This window comes from Sebastes umbrosus, chromosome 10, assembly GCF_015220745.1.
Source record: "Sebastes umbrosus isolate fSebUmb1 chromosome 10, fSebUmb1.pri, whole genome shotgun sequence".
Taxonomy (NCBI): domain Eukaryota; kingdom Metazoa; phylum Chordata; class Actinopteri; order Perciformes; family Sebastidae; genus Sebastes; species Sebastes umbrosus.
The window spans coordinates 3,308,461-3,328,668 of record NC_051278.1 but is presented as its reverse complement, the minus strand read 5'-3'; the positions used below and the strand labels follow the sequence as shown (position 1 = coordinate 3,328,668).

General features: G+C 41.2%; 1 protein-coding gene and 1 long non-coding RNA gene across 3 annotated transcripts in view; one reads left to right on the top strand and one right to left on the bottom strand.

Annotated features, from left to right (window-relative positions):
* The window catches only part of LOC119496134 (pro-neuregulin-3, membrane-bound isoform), a 403,417-nt gene that overhangs the window by 154,873 nt on the left and 228,336 nt on the right, over nt 1–20,208 (top strand). The gene's annotated exons all lie outside the window — the stretch shown is intronic.
* On the bottom strand, nt 135–5,250 carry LOC119496138. Its single transcript, XR_005208650.1, has 2 exons — nt 5,083–5,250; nt 135–1,223 (listed from the first exon to the last, which is right to left on the bottom strand). It is a non-coding gene; the product is annotated as an uncharacterized LOC119496138 (long non-coding RNA).

Here is a 20,208-nt window from a genome sequence, read left to right as displayed (position 1 = left end):
GATCCCACAGACAATGATGTAACTGAATGTAATCTATTACTCTTTGACTACAATTGTAACTATAAATTTGATGAAAATACACTAAAATATAAAATGTATGATACAATTTATAAAGAATATACTCAGGCGCTCTCCGTGTTTTGGTCATGTTTATTGTTTATATATTAAATGTTTACTGGGAGTTTTACATCAAAAGAACTATTTATTTCCATATAGCCATGTTACAATTAACATATATATCCCCACAAACACCGAAATAGTAATTAACACAGTGAATACTGATCAATATTCATATATGACCAAAGATATCCATGTAATACAGGATACCATTGCACATGACAATTTAAAGATGAATGTTAAATTTGAGTTTTATAGGATGATGTACATTTAGTACACAAAGGTCAAGATCAAATACCTATGCTCAAATAAAAAACAAATTGACAGTTTAAAGATTGAAAAAATGAAAAAGATAAATGCAACTTAATTTGTATAGCATGTTTAAGCAGTTCCACGGGGTAATTCAAAGTGTTTTACATAAGATAGTCAAGAAATATAAAAGTAAAAAGTGAAAAATCCAATGTATTGTGCAGATGTTAAAATTGCCTAAGGATTATCTAACAGCAAAGGAAACAGATTTGTTTAAATTGTTGCCTTGCTTTGATTCAAGAACCAACACAGCTACATCTTAAGCTAATACGACAGTACTCTCTGGTGTAGTACCACTAATGGACACTAGATGGTGGCTCCAGGAATACTGTTTGTATTGAAGTAAATAGCAAAACCCCAAATAGCTCTCCTAAAATACAAAGTCAGAAGTTATTTTTTGCAATAACATACGGTCTCAACAGCAGATTAGTTTGCTTATTATTAAAGTTCACTTTATGTATTTTTGTGTGTGTTTAAAGTCCACCCTAGTAAGAAACAGGGATTCGAGTATATATTCAGAAACTGTGTGTTGCATCAGTCGGGTTGCTCTCCACATCAGTGTCCACAGTCGCTGCCCCAGGTGGCCGTTGGTGGGTGTGTTTCTCTTGCTGTGGTCTGAGCTCAGCAGTGGGTCTCTGTGGTGGGCTGAAGCAAGCAGATAATTCCCCGTGGGTCGCCACTGAAGGCTCCCTCATCTCGCCGAGCCCGTCGCAGATTAATGGCCTGGTGGCTGAATTCAGACACTCTGTCTTCTCCGATAATCAAAGGCAGAGCACACTACCATTGGGAGAGAGTTTCTTTAAACACAAAGAGAAAAAACACAATAGCAGAAAGAGTAAGTGGAGAGAAGTGATGTTTGCAGAGGGACTAAAAGTATACCCACTAATCAAATTCATGTTTTGAATCAGGCTGTTCTCATTCACTGTTCGTGCTTTTACCCACGAAAATAAATGCACTATAATTCGTATATAACATTTTTTAGGTTAGGTTACAACCTGTTCACACATTGGCGAGAAAAAATGATTATACCTGTAAAAACTCACATACAGTACAGTCCCTTTAAGCACGTAAGTTACAAATATACCTATTTTAACCCAAACCACAATCTTTGCTAGCCCGTTCTCATTCCCAAGACGTCAAACACCAAGGCCGTCACGGCTGTCGGCGTTCGGTACCGGCGTACAAGGCACTCTTTAGCACTGGTATGAAATGCACCTGGCGTTCCATTAACTACGATGTAAACCCACGGCAACAGTTGTTAGCGGTATGTGACGAGTTGGGATGACAATGTCTTTTTCTACAGCTAACCAAGAGGTTTTGTTGCCAAAACAGGTTCTGCACGGCGGGGGCTTGCACACATTACATTTAGATTCACAGTTGTGTGAATTCAAAGTAGGTGAGCAGATTGGTCTCGGCAGTAAAAAATATGAATGGCCAGCATACTCTTGGAACATGTACATGTGTGTATGAAAGCATACACACACTCTCTGGTAATAATGAGCATTTATTTATAATTAGCTATTGATTTCAGCAGAAATATGTGAGCAAAAGTTGCTTAGCAACTGCCAACAATGTCATCTTTATTGTCAGCTGTCTCTCTGTGTCTACTAGTTGGATGTCTCCGTTTGTTACATTAACATAAAAAAATCCTTTCCTTTCATCTGTGTTAAGACACAATGAGTTGAAAGTACGAGGTTGACATTTACTTTAATGGCCAAGGACTGTCAATTTGAAGCCAAGAGTGAAGTTATCAGCCATTAGAATATATTTATGTCTCAGTACTGGCATAAATAACTGACAGCCAACTGGTCGGTGCACTTCTGATTTCATCCAGTCTACTTTTAATGTTTACTTGCTCCTTTATAGGCTGGAAAACTCTCCGCTATGTTCACAGAGAACAACTGAAACAACTGAAATCTTTATCATGTCTTGACATCCTTCAGGTGTCCGTGAACAACGCCGGCACACGTTGGACTAATCAGCAACGAGATGCTCCATCTGTCCGAGCTTCATTAAAGCTGGACCAGCGCTGCAGACATCATGGTCTTTGAGATTTTTCTTTTTTCACTTTTGACCTTTAATTAAAGTTTCCCCATTTGGCAATCCCAATCAGTGTATTCTTTAAATGTCAGAACACTGTCACAAGAACAGCTTCATCAAAATTGGACCAGTGCTGTTTGGGGACATACATTTTGAAGACCAATCCTTTGTATCTTTTTAATTATTGCGACCTTATAGGTCAATATTTGTAGGGTGTTTTTACACTCAAACAGTCAGACTACAGTCAAACAATGCATCTTACACAATGTCTGAATAAAGAATCAGTCTTTATCTGTTTAAGTCAGGGGAAACCCCTCGACATTTAGAGATTTATGAGACCCGTTTGTACTTCAGTAGAGACTGATTGATGGGTTTGGCACACTAAGTAGTACTCTACATCATTGATGTGAAATAGTACAGTGTGTGTCTTCCTGTGCAGATAAACACACATGTATATAACCCTCAGACCTGCTCCCATGCTGAGAGCACATCCCACTTTCGATGGATTTATCTCATCACACACTGATTTCAACCTCTCCATCCGTAGTTTCCGGGCTTCCATAAATTTCCCTTCCTTCCTCAGTAACGAGCCAGCCCCTTTACTGTTCATTCAGCTTCTTCATTTAGATCAAAAAGTGGTCTTTTCCTTCAGCCTGGAATCAAAAAACGCAGCAGGGAGCTGAGCCCCCGGAGACAGCGAGCGACTGATGAGGGGAGAGAGGCTGAGCTGACACCCTTTGAGTTTCCCCCCATGGTGACTAATTAACCTTCCAGGTTCTTCAAGTCCCCCATCATCGCTGCAGTACCCAGAGTGTGGGAATCTGTGCATGTGTGTAGGATCGTACTGAGACCATACGTATGCCTCCGCGGGGGCTGGTGACATTTCCTCTGGACTTCTATCTTCCATTAGAACATTTCTCTGCCCTTTCCCACCACCTGGAAGCGACTGGGATCATTCCTTCAGGTGACTTAAACATTACTTTCCTAACTTTGTAAAACAAAATGTACAAAGACATTTAATTTAAGACCAATAATAATGAAATAGCCAAAGAAGTTGTGGGTGTCGCAAGCGTGAAATACCTCCAAACATGTTTGATGTGAGCTCCCTCAGCTTTGCGGTCTACTGGTGTGCTGCTGACGCATGACCTAGTACATGCACGTGTAATCAGATGTAAAAATAGAATTGATTTGAATAGATTTGCCCTATTGTCACGATACCCAGATAATCCAGCTATCTGAGTCAGCATTGGCCCGATATCCGATATAAGGGTCAGATTGCTGCATCCCTACATTATGCCCAATACCAATATAAATCCAGCAAGCATACAGTGCCACCAGCCATTTCTCTTCTGCAGGGCATCACATACCGACGCTTTGTCATAGCTGTTGGCGTTCGACACCGCTGCACCCTTTAGCAGAGACGCACCGGGTTTTCCATTAACTACAATATAAACCCATTCACGGCAACAATAAATGCTCAGAGAAAGTGCGCCGGGAGTGTGGTGGCGTAGTTTCAAGATCGAAAGAGACACACCGGACGGGTGGCAGGGGAGGTGGATGGGTCCAACAAACACAGGGCTTTCATCCAGGAGGCCGCTGTTAATGTAAAGTTTCACTTTCACTTTACAATCAGCAGAGTACTTACAATAACGAGCAAGGGTGTGGAGACTACTATGGTGGATGTGCATTTAACACATCCAGCTTTGATGCTGGAGAGACTACAGCCCTGTCTCAGCTAATGTTGGCTTTTCATTTCAATATTTATCCATAGTTATCTTTCACACCTTAAACCAGCGTTTTATTTTGATTTCCCTATCAATGTTCTATAGTTTGTTGCCTCTAAATCAGCCTGCTCATATAGCATGTCATACTGTATGCCCTGCATCCACCCCAAGTTTAAGTTCCCCCATGAAGGAAGTTTATTATTGTCACTCCCGTATCTCTGTACTCTTTGTCTTAGACGAGGTCAGAGCCTGGAAGGAAGATATCAATCTTCATATCCTGTGTTCATATTATAATTTGTTCCATGAGATGGATCAATGTGATGTGATGGTGTTCAATTAGTTGCCTGTACTGTTGACTTGCTTACTAACTAACACTTCACTGCAAAAAGTCTTGAAAAGAAGTGTTGCCCGGAGACTCCATGCATAACTCCCTTTCAGACTGTATGCTGCTACCAACAAGCTCCTCCAGTGTTTAAGTAAAGACCGCTATGGTCGGGGTGGTGGCCGTGGTTCGGGATCTGGTCCGCCAGCTCACAGGAGAAGCCTGGGAGACAGAAATAATGTAGTTTGATCCAAGCAAAACAAACATGGACTGTGCAGTCATAAAATTTAATTAAGTATTAATAAATATCTTTTTTAAATATATATCTATAATTTCTTTGGTCAAACAAATCATTTAATGATGTCCTGTGGGGTGTAATCAAAACATTTAACCCAATGATTCACCATAAAACAAACACTGTCTAGTGGGCTTAGTACTGGCACCACTGAATGTGTGGTCCTTTGTTGCAAAGCCTCAAATGTTTTCTGTGAACACAGTTGGACACTTTACATTCTCTGGCCCGAAACAAAGAATCTGAAGCAAAGATATGATCAGTGGGCGGCAGTGTACCTGCGTAGTGTCTGTCTGTCCTCCCTCGCTGGCTTTCAATTCATCAAGTCATCCCTCCAGACATCTTCGTCTCTCCGCCGTAGTCTGTCTCTTCACACCCTCTGCGTTTCCTCCAGCCACTCTGATGATTTTTATCTCATGTCCCTCGCAGAAATATAAAGAGAGGGAGGGAGCGAGGGACAAAGGGAGCATTAAGAGGAGGAGAAGAAATAGTGTTTTTGTGAGAGAGAGAGAGAGAGAGAGAGAGAGAGAGAGAGAGCACTCCAGAGACAGATATACCCGGTAGAGATCTCCTCGAGTGTCTTAGATCTGGTGGTAAAAATGAATTGCTGGTGCAGCAGCGGTGCCTCACTGGAAGATCAGTGCCTTCTCTTCCGAGTGTTCGAAACTCTGAGAGAATAAGAATCACCTGTGTCGGTCAAACATGTGATCATCAAGGGGTTTACACCGGGGACACTTGAGGTCAGTTCTTGGTAAGTAGGAGTTTACACCTAGTGTAGTGTAGTCACAGAATATCAGTTAATTGGTTATAAGTATCACACTTGATGTGAGAAGTTGCCCCTGCAGAGCTGTGTGATGTAGACCTGTGAGTTTTTACAGGCATTAGGCTCTTTATAGGCCTTCTGGGGAGACATTACTGCTCTCAAGGTTTACTTCCTCCTCAGTAATGTAAGGAATGTAAAACTTTTAATGACCTCTAAATGGATCGTAAAGTTGTCTTTTCCACTTGCTAGAAAAATGCTGTACACACACTACATAATCAAAGCAGATTAAATTTTTTTTAAAAAACATGTTTTTTTAAGTTGAAATTACAATAACAAAGCTTAAAATTATGAGTTAACTGAACTAGCATTGAATAGTTTGTTCCTTAGCTGGACTGATGTTAATTTTACAGTATTGAAGGACCAGTGTGTAACATTTAGGGTGGTCTTTTTGCAGAAATGGAATATAATATAATAACTATGTTTTCTTTAGTGTATAATCACCTGAAAATAAGAATTGTTGTGTTCGTTAGTTTAGGGAGCGGGTCCTCTTCATGGAGACCGCCATGTTTCTACAGTAGCCCAGAACGGACAAACCAAACTCTGGCTCTAGAGAGAGCCTCTCACATTTTTACGTTACCTGTAGGCCAACGTAGTTTTCTGACACGCTTCTGAAACTTCGGTAACGTGAGCCGCAAAGTGCAAAACCGTGGTACCGCCGGCCGCCGTCTGACTTCCGTTGCTCCATCCCGTTCTCATTCCCTGTTATATCCATACCAGTATTTTCAAAAATGTATGCCTCAGAATAGCTTGAAAGGTGCTTTAATCACAAATAGATGAATTTTCTTAGCATTTATATTTGCTCTTTCAGTTAGCGAAGAGCTTCAGATCCGGTGTTAGGGATTGATGGTCTATATTTCATCAGGAAAAAGACTGTGTGACTCATCTGAAATACAGTACATGACTAAAAGATACATAACAAGCCTCCATCAGATAACTTCTTCATCTAACTAGAAGACAGAGGAGTTTCTAGAGCTTTAACCTGGATACTGTACAGTCTGAAATTGTTCCTCTGAATGATGTTCATTTGATGAGTTTAGTGAATGCTCAGTAGGACAGTTGGTTCATTCAACTCTTCATCTTAAACTTGAACTCATGAAGATTTTGTGAATCTACAGAATCCATGCCAGATATCCATATCCAATATCCATACCAAAATGACAAAATACAACAGTAGAGGAGTGAAATCGTTGTGAATGTGGTCGGGAGAAACATTGACTTCCCATGAAACTGACATATTGTTTTTTTAAGTTAAGGATAGGAGGGGTTGATTTCACAAAGCTGAATTCTCAATATGTCGAGGAATAAGAACATAACAACACAGACCTGGCTGACTTCACTGCTTTGTTGTTATTGTCTGTTTCAGCCTTCAATCCAAATATCATCCAACTCACAAACACAGACGGGCGCACAAAGGCGCTTAGACACACACAAACACACACACAAACACACACACACAAACACAGCGACACACAATCTCATATGTGCACAGCGGGTGCTTTACAAGAGAGAATGGGAAAGCTCTATTACTCTTCCTCCTTTCACAATTTCTCAGGGGGTCTTAAAAAGTAATGTGTTTTCAAATGCAGGGCTCTGGCTTGTCGCAGGACCTGGCTGGCTGGCTGACTGTGATATACGAGCTGAGAAACAAGCGAAAGGGCAGCCGCAGCCATATAGAGCACCGACTGAACATAGTCTAGTCCGGGCTTTACGAGAGGTGTGTTATTGGAATGTGCTGTACACAGGTTACACAAGAGAAAGAGAGAAAAGAAACTATAACAGGCTAAATTAACACCGAGAGAGAGAGAGAGAGAGAGGTGGGAAACGGTGGTGGAAAAAGCTACTGAAGTAGAAAGGCTCTACATTTTTGCCGGGAGTATGTGTTTTAGAGAGAGGCAGGACAGCAGAAGCACATATACAGGTTGGATATAACCTGCTATGTTCTTATCTAGACTCATCTTCTGTTATTGCACTTTATTTTCTTGCCCAGTGTAATCTACTTTATTCCCTATCACTCTTCCCCCTCTTTTATATAACCGAGGTAGGTCAACCTGTTTGACCCAGTGGTTCACCGTGGTGTTGCAGATAATAAAAATCTACTGCGATACAAAACATTTTCCCCATAAATCACCATCATAAAAGAGACTTCCGTAATTCTATCTCATGTGTGATATCATTTCTGTGTAAAGTCTATGATACCGGGGCTCAGGGGTCAGGGAAAGAGACACTTTAGGTAGTGAAGTGAATGCAACTCAATACATCAGCTCACAAATTTGACATTTAAAGCCCCCCTCCAGTGTATTTTGGCATTTCTATGATACTTCATTGTTGTTTGTGAGAATCAAACTATGAATTAATTTAAAATATATAGTACACCTAGCAAAGTGAAATCTTATACTGACTGTTAAATTGAAGCGTTATTGACGTTACAGAGCTGTCCGACAACGTCTGTTGTGAACGTTATCGTTTCTACCTCATTGCATTGTGGGATATTTATGCCGCCGTATTGTCCAACGTTGCATACTGTAATATTTCATACTAAGGTTTCGGACATAATAAAACATCTCACATACTGTTTAAGCGTACTAAATAGCTGGAATTTAGGATGCAACCTAAGTCTTGTATTGGACTCAATAGGTGCTGTCTTGAGTCGGGTCCAGCAGCCACTTCTCAAAGCGTACTTCAGCACTCACCACATTTCACAGCCACACCTCCTGCTACCATCACACTCTCTAGTACACAATATACACATAATCACTCTTTCCTCCTAACTCCACAGAGATAGACATGCATTATATTGTACTTATATTACAATAAAATAAATAGACATTAATACATGTTTGCTAAACATACTTCAGCATATAGAACATGTGAAGGTGAATGTACACATGAAGACACTTGAAGTACTCAAGCAGTGTAATAAAGTAAGACTCAAAGTCAGGTAAACATGTAAATCTACTTCTTAAGAAGTGCAGAGATTACTTGCAGTCGGTCTAAAACTGTACTTTGACTCATGAAAAAATATACAAACCCATTCATTGCCATTCTCCTCCAGTCCACCAGATGTCCTCTGACTTTTTCTTCTGTCTCAGTCACGTCACTCATCCATCCACTTCCTCCTGCCCGGCAATATCCCCTCTACCTCCCCCGCCGACCTGCTCACCTGCTCACCTGTTCCCACTCCCCTCATCAGCCCTGCAGACATTTAACCAGCTCATTTCCACACACTCCTTGCTGGTATACATAGTTGCTCATGCCTTGTTTTAAAAGCTTTTCAAGTCAGCTGTTAACCTGTATCCGGTGACCTGGAATCAGGGCTGTAGCTCGGGTTTAGAAATTAGTGAGGTCCAGAATCTTCTCTTTTAATGGATACTATTTAGCAGAAGGTCTGGGGGACAATTCTGGTGAATTTTTATGCACCATTTCATGGTGGAAATGTCACCAAATTCAAGAGACAAATGAGAAAATATAAAAATATAACAGGCTACAGTAAGGCTCTTAGTCATTCTGTATTCTCAAATATCCTCTGCTGTGTCAACACAAATGCAGGCATGATTTACTATTCCCTCCTTCTCTGTGTTTACTGTTTGGAGAAGTAACATCTTACAATGTGCATGTGGCACCTAGCCTACAATAATTCATTTTAATTTAATTATAAACTCCAGGATTTTATTATCAGTGTTCTCTGAGAAGGAGACAATAAAGTCGTAATATTAAGAGAATAAAGCCTGAAATCAGTCGCTTGTGTGTGGACTTGCTACCGTAGCCAGTAAGCCTACATATAGTTTAATGTTTGCAGTAAAGTGAACTGTTGCTGTCGGTCTGCATTGTCTGCATCCCTCGCTGCCTCGCACTCAGCCCTGTGACACCTCGGGCTGTCCAGCCTGAGACTCACATTTTATCAGTTATCTGCAGCCAGACAGACTCCTTCTGCAGTAATCAACTCTGCATCCTGAGGGCTATATCAATATCCTTCAAAAATAGTTTTCATTTATTTATTTATTTAGCCTCTCTCGTGTCAACCCCATCTTGTGGGAAGGCAAATAAATAGCACGACATTTTAAGGACATTCCGCGTGTCATGCTACGACGTCTCAGGCTTTACACGTGTCATATAACGTCACGTTGTTACCGTGAAGCGCAAACATTAAAACAGCGTCGTTATTGCACGCAAAATGATTTACAAATTGCTGTGTCATTCATGGGCTGCACGTTGGTGCAGTGGTTAGCACTGCCGACTCACCAGAGGGTCTCAGGTCCAAACCCGGCTTGGGGCCCTTCTGTGTGGAGTTTGCATGTTCTCCCTGTGTTAGCGTGGGTTTTCTCCGGGTTCTCCGGCTTCCTTCGGAAGACATGCAGGTTAGGTTCATTGTTGACTCTAAATTTCCCGTAGGTGTGAATGTGAATGTGAGTGGCAGTGGCCAGGAGGCGAACTAGTACCTCTCCAGCTACCACTGCACACTTCATACTTGGTCCATACGGGGACTTGAACCGGCCTCCCTCTGGTTCCCAAGTCCCCAACGGACTGAGCTACTGCCGCCCCATTTGACCCATCCACCTCCACTCCCACCCGCCCTTAGGTGACTCTCATGCTGTTAATACTGTCACTTGCTCTGACCGACGACTTTTGCAGCGGGTGGGTTTCACACTGGAGTTAGTTCTAAGCGTGGTTCATCACATACTGTACAGTCGCTGAAGGATGCCTCCGTGTGTCGTATCCGATGCAGAGGTCATTTAACAAGTGGTGGTACCTGACAAGCTGGGAGTGAGACCAGGTTGCTTACGTGTGTGACCATGAAAGCCTTCATCCATGTGTTTGATTCCGTGTTAGCACCACTGATTTGGCGCATGTTGTGTTGATGTGTACCGTCGGCTACTTGTTTTGCATCTGTCGGAGGATGACACGCTAATTCACCGATGCTGCAGCACAAGGAGTAAATGTTTTTTTTTTGGCATTTAAGGTGTTTAAGTTTAGTCTATAGAGAGAGCAAAAGAAAAACAATTAAAAAATCCAATTACACCGATAATCACTGAGAATCTTGAACTTGTGTAGTGAGCTCATGGTGGAGGAACAAATGGCTTGGTTATGTCAGTTATTATCACATGGGTGTTCTTCATCAGAGAGGTCTGAATTTAGCTCCACTTCTCACATCTAATTATTGTGTTCGCAACAAAAGTGCACGAGACAGCCACACTATAGCTCCAAAAATAAAAAGGACACACGAGAATGAGAACCACATATAAATCCATAAATAACTGGAATTAGTTTTGCAGTGTTTGCATTCCTCACTGTAAAGTGTGTGCGTGTGTGTGTGTGGCGCTCTACAGTAAGGGGAGCTCTAATTAGCTCTCCCTGTTTGTGCTCTACATGTGAGAAACCTTTCTCTCCCTCTTCTTCTCTCTGAAGGCATGAGCCGAAGTGCTTTCAGCCCTGCTCTGCACTAAACATTAAGCTTTGAAGTCTAGTTTCAGAGCGAAGCCTAACAATCCAAAATCCCTGCAGCGGCGCTATCTTCCGTCTCGCATCAACAGCAACTCAGGTGTCCTGATCGACCCTTTAACGTGAGCCATGTTGCTCCTCGTCAAACAGGCTGAAAGGAAACATCACAATAAGAATGACATTAAATGTTGCTTTGATTGCACTTTTCCATTAAGCCTTCAGAAGCACGTGTCTCAGTGGGATTACTATTCTTTTGTTTTTCAAGCGTTAAGACAGTTATTTGAATAAATTAAATTTGATTTGAGAATAGCAACAACCTCTGCATAGCAAGCTCTCGTTTTAGTTTTGATGAGAGGAATCCATCGTTTGGAAAGTCTGAGGACGCACACGTCTCGTCGGCCTGTTTGATTTTACTGTCCAACTAATCTGTTACCCCCTCCCTCCCTCCCTCCTCAGCGTCTAGCTAACAGCCATATTGCTGGAATAATGAAATTAATGTTTTATGGGCCATTACTGGGCTATGATAAGATGACTGAGAAAGAAGAGAGGAGAGGAAAAGAGGAGAAGGAAGTCTAGCCAGATGGAGGCTAAAAAAAAAAACAGCAAACCATCTAATTTTCAGTGTTCTTTCTTGTTTTTCCTCAGAAAACTCAACTCAATCCATTATTAGAGCGGCGGTTGGGAGCGGGGATGTAGCGAGGATTTAACAAATATTGAGGTCATGAGTCCTGATTGTGTGCAATACATGCTGTTGCTTGGTTTGTTGAGCCGTTATGATGATTTCCATACTCAAAACCTGTGTGTCAAAGTTACAAATAACGTGCTTAGAAGGAAGGAAGCAGCTGCCTCCTTTAACCATACACGAACACACAAATACCACTGGGTAATGGTGGTTATATAGGCCACTTAGACCACAAGATGTGACACACGGTACTGAAAATAAACATCAAACTTTAAAGCTGCATTAAATGCATTATGTTTCAGAATTGAAGGGGAAGCAGAGCAAACAGAAAACACAATAACTTTCATATTTGCACCTATAAAGATGTTAAGTTGCCTGTTTACACATCCAGCAGACACATCAGACTTTATTTGGAGTCGTGTTTGTTTAAACCTGATGATTATTATTGATTAGCTTTGGTCTCGTTCCCACCCACTCTTGAGAACAATATATGGCTCTGTAGAGAGCTGCCAGATTTTCCACATCCATCACCGGTTAATCTTACTTTGTGTGTGCAGTTCGGTGCTGGGCGTGTAGCATAAAGTCAGGTACATCAAGGCTTTTTGCTCTGCTGGAAATGGGGTTGAGTGTGTTGCCAAAACAACTGACTAAAATAGGCTAAAAAGCCCTGCAGAGTGTTGAGGTGGTGATAAATTTCTTAGGGTTTGTCACTATGACCAGCACACAATATAATAAAATATGAAATAAAAAGTATTGATCAGCTAAAGCTTCAGTAGGAAACACATTTTTGGCATCAAAGGGCAAAAATCTCATAATAACCTTTCAGCATATTGTAATTCAAGTGTTCTGAGAGAAAACTAGACTTCTGCTCCTCCTCATAGCTCTGTTTTCAGGCTTTAAAGCCCCTGACGGGAGACTTTGACCAATCACAGGTCATTTCAGAGAGAGAGCGTTCCTATTGGCTGTTCATTCAACAGAGGCAGCTGTCAATCACTCACCAACTCCATCAAACGGTTAAACCACACACAGAAAATAATGGTTCTTAACCGGTTCTTTAAATGGCTGTGTGGTTCCACGAAAAACCATCACCTACGAAAGAACCATTTTATGTAGAGGATGGTTCTATGTGTTTGTCATAGGTTCTTGATTCTGGAGTTATTGGATGTTGGGGAATGATATGAATATGCAAAGTAACCATGCCTCTCCATGGTCTGGGGGTGGTTAGTTAGCTGCTAGCTGATATACAGTATATACAGTATATTGTACAATTGCAAATGAGCCTATATAATTAGAAATTAATAATTTCCTCCCTATAGGGAGCGCTGATCAAATATAGATAAATATTATGTTACTGCAATAACTATTTACTGCGTAAAATGTAGCTGTAAAACGAGAAAGTTTGCTCCGGCTGGTGGGCAGTGCTTGGTATTTCCTCAACTGATCTCAACATGACTGCAGAGTCACAAACTTTCTCATTCTACAGCTAAACAGTACACTACAAGATGTTTCTGAAAACATGTGAGGCTTGAAATAAGCATTACAGTAACAGAATATTGATTCATATTTGATCAGCGCTGCCTAGTTTGACCGTTTGGTCGGGGTTTGCGAGTGATTGACAGCTGCTCAGAGACGGCAAGGCTCCAGATCAGCTCTGATTGGTTGTTTTCCTCCGGTCTGTGAAATCTTGCAGATGCCGTTATGAACACCAGAGGACACAGAGGAATAGGATTTTTTCAGGTTACCTGTCTCATGCACTACTTTTTACGTTTTATAAAGATAACTTTTTTGAATCATATTTGCTCCATTTCTACCCACTGCAGCTTTAAGTTGATGCAGTCACTGATCATTATTACCAAAATTGAAAGTTACACATTGCAGGTTGCTAAAAAAAACCAACATCCACTAAGATATTGAGTGCATGACCTCGGGATCCTCCATGCTAAGAATGAGCTTCTCTATCTTCCCCCTCTGTTATTCCGTTTCATCCACCACTGTTTAGGATTCAGCTACATTGCGACAGCCATTAGGGACACAGCTTGAAGTTTGTACATCTCACCGGGCAAGAATAAACAAGACAGATTGAGTGTATGACTGGCAGAAATAGCATGTAGCTGACAGACTGACTCATTGACTGATTTGCAGGGACAGCGTCTAACTGGCTGGCTGGTTGATTGAATGGTTGATTGACAGGCCGGTTGACTGAGTGGCTGACTAAAAAGCCCGACAGGCTAAAAAGATGGGACATCGTGGCGGCAAAAAATGTTCCGTTTGTTGTGTTTATTCGGGGTGTGATGTGTATTCACCCGCATGAGTATCGTGATTGGATATTCTCCGTGCCAATTGACCCCATCTGTACGCGACGGTCTCACAAAGTCTGCTCCAAATGCTGGCAAACGAGCTGGGAGCACAGATGAGGGGAAACGATTTTAAAGAGGCAATCAGTGTGGGAGGGACAGAAGTGATGAAATGGAGTAAACAAGTCCCCTTCTCTTTTTTTTTTACACACTGGCACATAGACACACGCTCGGAGAACCAGCCGCCATCACTCTCAAGAGCAGCAAAGCAGCGAGTGACACAAGAAAATCCATTCTCCGTTCATGAATTTATGAATTTTTTCAAAGCTCACTTTTGACTGTCTGCTGAGAATAGGATTTTACTTTTTTTATTATTCTTTTTCTCCAAACACTTGGCTTTAAAGTAGAGCTGCCATATTACAGTATAATTTGTTCAGAATGAATGCATTGGTCATCCTTATTGTTGTCACTCCAAATTCATTCAGGGTTACTGATAGGCAGCCTGGTCTGGCCCATACAACAAACTGGCATTGTCAATTTAGTTTGAGGGAAACATATTTTCTCCCTCTTTACGTTTGTTTTTTAAGCATCACAAATACATTTCTAATAGCCTTATAGTCTGCAGAAATCTGTGTAGGAGGTCAGCGCGGATAGGTCAAACAGACACAGGACTTTCACCAAGGAGTGTGAAACTAAAAGTCAACATGCACTTATTTTAATTTATGTCTGTAACTTAAAGAATATAACAAACGTATGCCAATCCATGATGTTGTAATAAACCTAACCAAGTCATTTTGTTTCAATTTACAACATTAGCCACGTGTTTAAAACTGTGACCATAATCCGGGAGAAAATACATTTGGCCTTGGAACGTAATTCACAATGGAGTATAGTTGTCTGGGAACTAGCGCTGTCAATCGATTAAAATATTTCATTGTCCATAGTTAATCGCGCATTTTTTATCTGTTCTAAATGAAACTTAAAGGGAGATTTGTCAAGTATTTAACTCTTATCAACATGGGAGTGGACAAATATGCTGCTTTATGCAAATGTATGTATATATTTATTATTGTAAATCAATTAACAACACAAAACAATGACAGATATTGTCCAGAAACCCTCACAGGTACTGCATTTATCATAAAACAATATGCTCAAATCATAACATGGCAAACTGCAGCCCAACAGGCAACAACAGCTGTCCGTGTGTCAGTGTGCTGACTTGACTATGACTTGCCCCAAAACTGCATGTGATTATCATAAAGTGGGCATGTCTGTAAAGGGGAGACTCGTGGGTACCCATAGAACCCATTTACATTCACTGATCTGGAGGTCAGAGGTCAAGGGACCCCTTTGAAAATGGCCATGCCAGTTTTTCCTCTCCAAAATTTACTTCGGAGCGTTATTTAGCCTCCTTCACTACAAGCTAGTATGACATGGTTGGTACCGATGGATTTTTATAGTTTCATATGATATCAGTATCTTCACTCTAAAAAAAACTGAGCCCACTACAACCTACAAATCACAAGTTGTGTTAAATAAATTAGTGGCGTTAAAAGGAATCTGAGTTGTCGCAGTCCTACTGGGAACGTCATTTAGTTGGAAACCAGGGTTGTGGATAGGAGTAGTAAATGAACACGGGAACAAATGAAACTGTGCAAATATATAACAGGAGACTACTATTGGATTGCAAACAAAAGTGCAAACTAAAAACCGAATGTCTTGAATCTTCTTATTTCCTGTGTAGTTACAATCTCACTTTCTTTCCAGGATGGCAGGACAGTGGTATGAGGTATTAAAAGGCAACAGCTTCAAGTCATGCCATGATACTGAGACAGTCAAGACAAGACAAGTAGTAGCAGTCCATTTAGTGATGATGTCCATTTTGAGAAAACATATATTCAGTATATTTAGCCCTCCAGATGCACCAGATGTTTTTTAATCTTTTTAAAAACAATATTGTGACTACCAAGGTTGATGAGTCCAGGACAGACGAGACTTCATTGCCTTTCAGGGATGCAAACCAAACTCATCGCCCTCTGTGCCTCTCGGGCAGATTTGACACATAGAGATTTTGCAAATGTGATGTGTATTTCTAACTGATTTCTAGCAATTCAATAAAAGAACAGATGCACAGATTACTTGTTTTAATTAAGCACAGCTAACTAATGCCTGAGACTTCATGCTGAGTGAATGACAATAATTAAAACGTCAATGTGTTGGCTTTTTAATTTGCAGTTGAAAGTAATCAACTGAGCTGACGGAACATACATTATCTCGCATTATTATCGATTCCCCTGCATGTAGCGGGTGTAGTTTCAATAATAGGCTGGATTAATTTTTCAATTTGGAAATATTTATATGACACCAAATGAGAAGTATTCATAATGTTGTTTTTATTGTAGTAAGAATAAACAACAGATCATTTTGCATCTTAAAGTGAAAGAGCTCCATAAAGAGTCTGCTCCATGGCCCTCTATCAAATGTTATTTTTGTCCTTCCAACTAAAAAACTTTGGCCACCTTGATACAGACATAACATCAGATAAGTTACAGAGACGTACGCTCTGTCCTGATTATCTGGCTGGCCATGTGCCGCCGGGCTTTTATAAATTATAGTTGCTGAGAGAGTAAGGCGCTGATATCTATCACCAGCTCTGATTCAACTCTCCTAAAAAGCATCCCTGGACATACTTTCATTGATCAGCGTGCCTGGAGCGCTGCCGAGCGAGGTGCCGCGCAGAAGCGGGATGTGTTTTTTTTTTTTTTTCAGCTGAGGTCGTGCTGGGTGGATGTAATGTTGTATAGTCTGTCTTTGCACGGACAGACTGTACTGAGGCTGTTCTGTATAGATGTATTGTGTGTCTTGTCTGGTATTGGGAGCTGGTCAGATGGAGAGGCCTGGCTCCATTTCACTTTGAACAAGTTAGACTTTGTTTTTGCTTTATTTCTTTGGGGCCTCTAAAATACGAGATAAATGTTCTATAATAGCAAAGTCAGTTGTTGGATTTCAATTCAAACACCGAATGAACTGCTTAGAAGTTTAACTGAGTCACTCCATGTGATCATAAACCATATTATTACACGACTGCGTTGAATACTCGATTCTGATTGGTAAATCACGGCGTTCTGCGGTCTGTTATTTGACACCCTGGGAAAGACAACGGGCTGTTACAAATCACAGCAACGATTTTGCAAAATTTGCTACCATTTTGTTATTTTTACATATATTGTTCCTGCCAGTCCAGCAGCCATTGGTTTCCTTTCATTTCCGTAGATGTTTGAGTTGTTTCATCAATCAGTGAATAGTAAAGCGGCATTAAATTTTGTCAAAATCTTATGATCACTGTGTGGTGAAGCACTTTGAGTGCTGTAACACTGTACACAAACATATAGAAACCATTAGAGTCTTGGAAAAAGCTAACTTTAAATAGCTAATATAGAAGCCACAACTTGCAAAAAAGCACTTGAATGGCCCTTTAATTTAAATGTTTAGTTTCTGTAAAGAATATACAGTAGATTAGTACACAGTACAATAACATTGTTAGGTGCTTCTAGAGGGTGCTGCCAGCATCCTCCACATGGGGTCCAACATAAAAAAAGACTACCTGGAAACAAGAAAGCTCATTTGTGCTTACTTACCAGTAACTGCAGAGCATGTATTAATATGTGTGTGTATTGCTAACATGCAGCTTGTGACCGGATGTGGTCCAGTTTAGTTGCTGTATCTCATCTGACAGTCCAACACTTCGCCCAATGTTCACTGTCAGCAAAGTTGGGCGTCGGGGGGTCCATACGGGATTAAAAGGAGCACCGTGGGATCGGTAAAATGAAATATGATTAAGTTTAGTTAATGAAAGAGTAAATGGCATCAAACCAAGCCACCACTTTTTATGCAACTGGCCTGATCCCTGTTTCTCCTTTGCGCAGTCTGAGAGCCCAGAATATAAAGGTAATCCCAGCTCTCCAGGAAGCAGCATACATAATGAATGGCTGGTTAACTTGATGTATGCCACTGTAGCGAACTGCTTTGCATGCAGCCCGTTCCTACCTACCGGTCTCGCGCGGGGGTCATAATGAAGCGATATTTTTCGACAGATTTTGCATGTGTTTGAGCAATGAAGCATCTGAACTCCTCACTGCTTCTAGCGCCGTGACAGCCAATCCCTGCTTGGCAATTCTGCCTGGGTGAGGAAGGATAGCCCCGGCTCGCCTCTTGCCCTCACCGCCGCCGAGACAATCACACACTCCTTCAATAATTCATACCGGGAGGTGTTTCTTTCATTTCAATATTCCCGGTATTTTAAGAGCCATCTTTGTTGAGCCCAAACGTAAAAAAGAATGTCTTCAATTATTTATTTGCAAAGGTTTTAGCTCTGCCTGACTGTGTTTTCCTCTTTTCTCTCTCCTCCCTCTGCTCCACTGGGCCTTTGGTTGGACGGTGTGTCTCTGTCTAAACACTGTATTTCTCCTGGCTACCCAACAGGTAAGTTTGTTTGATCACATCATATTTATAGACTCATGCGATGGGCTCGCCTCGCACAGTGTTATTTAGTGCTGAGCTGCCTGGCGTTACCCGACTGAAGGGATAGGTTATGGATCTCTTGTACATCCTGCTGAACAGGAGCTGTGGTCACTGATGTGGAGCAGAAAATCTTTGGTTTCACAGTGTTTATTTTCACAGCTTTTGCTAAAGTGGCTTTAGGGACGCCGAGTTGTCGCAACCTTATTTTGGCTGACGCGCCTCTCATCCGTAAGGAGAGACGCATCCGGAGTATTTTAGCATGGTTATAGTTACAGACTTAAACACCTAATCCTTTACTCTAAGCTTTAAAGTGAGAAAAGCTTTTCCATACAAATCTGAGTTGTTTTGCAAAGAACCAAGTTGGGAGAAAAAAGATTGTGGATGGTGCAACTGAGGCTGAGAGCGTTACCTTAAATGAGGAAGGGTGATGTCTGTCGTAATCTGAAGAGTAGAAAAAAAGGTATGACTAATGAGAAATCAAAGGGAGATGTGACACAGCAGGCTGATGTGAGGCCTTCAGGGGAGTACAACAACATCACATCTGAGGTATTAGGAAAAAGAGATGAAACAGGTGAGAGATACAGTTTGAATCAGTCATATTCTTTTCATATTTTCCCATAGATCATTAGAATGCGGGACGCGTGCGAGATGTATTATCATCACTGGATTCCTGGGATGATGACAGAAATAGTGATTCAGTGATCTTCGAATCTGTGCACATGAATCACAGCCTACTGATGCATCTTATGAATTTCAATCTGCTCATATTTCCTCATGCCTTTGAGTTAGGAAACAAGCAACAAAAATCTTGTGTGATTTAGCAGGGAGGAAATATGAGCTGAGTGCAAATCAATGTAGTGTGTGGAGAGGAGAGTTGCAATTTTAAGTTCTATAACAACCAACAGAATTAATACAATATGATAAATAATTACAATGCAGGGTCAAGACGGCATGCAGAGCAGAAAACTGCCAATTTCAGGGCAGTGAAAAGGTGAAGGTAGAAGGTGAAGATGAAAATCAATCTGTAATTGTATCATGGGATCTCTTGTTTAAACTGCTGCTAACTCAAGACAACCTTCAAACTTACTGTCTTTTTCTACTCCACTGAACTTTTTTAAAGGAACCCTGTGCAACATTTAGGGGGATTGATTGTCAGAAATGGGATATCATATTAATAGCTATGTTTTCTTTAGTGTATAATCATCTAGAGCGGTTCCTTTTCACAGAGTCTGCTAGCCAGAACGGACAAACCAAACACTTGCTCTAGAGAGGGACATCCACGTTTCCGCGTCGGCCACTGTAGCTCTCCTACACGCTTGGCACACGGGAGAAGTTTCAGTTGGTTGCAATCTGCAACCTTTAAGAACTCACAAACTTGTTCTTTGTGTCTACTAAAGGAACCAGGGTTTAAACTTTAGTTTCTTGCCTCTCTCAAACTCTTCCTGCTCCGAGGCGTGCACTGCCTGATGCCCCAGGACATCAGGATAAAGTTTGCTGAAGTGTCAATGATTGGTCGAGCACAAGCCTCAAGGTTGCTTCAACTTGTGTACAGCGTTCAATAAGCTAGCACTGGTCTCTTGAAATGTTTATTGACGTCAAAACAAGAATATGTAGAAGACATGGTACACAAGAAAAGTTACTTTTA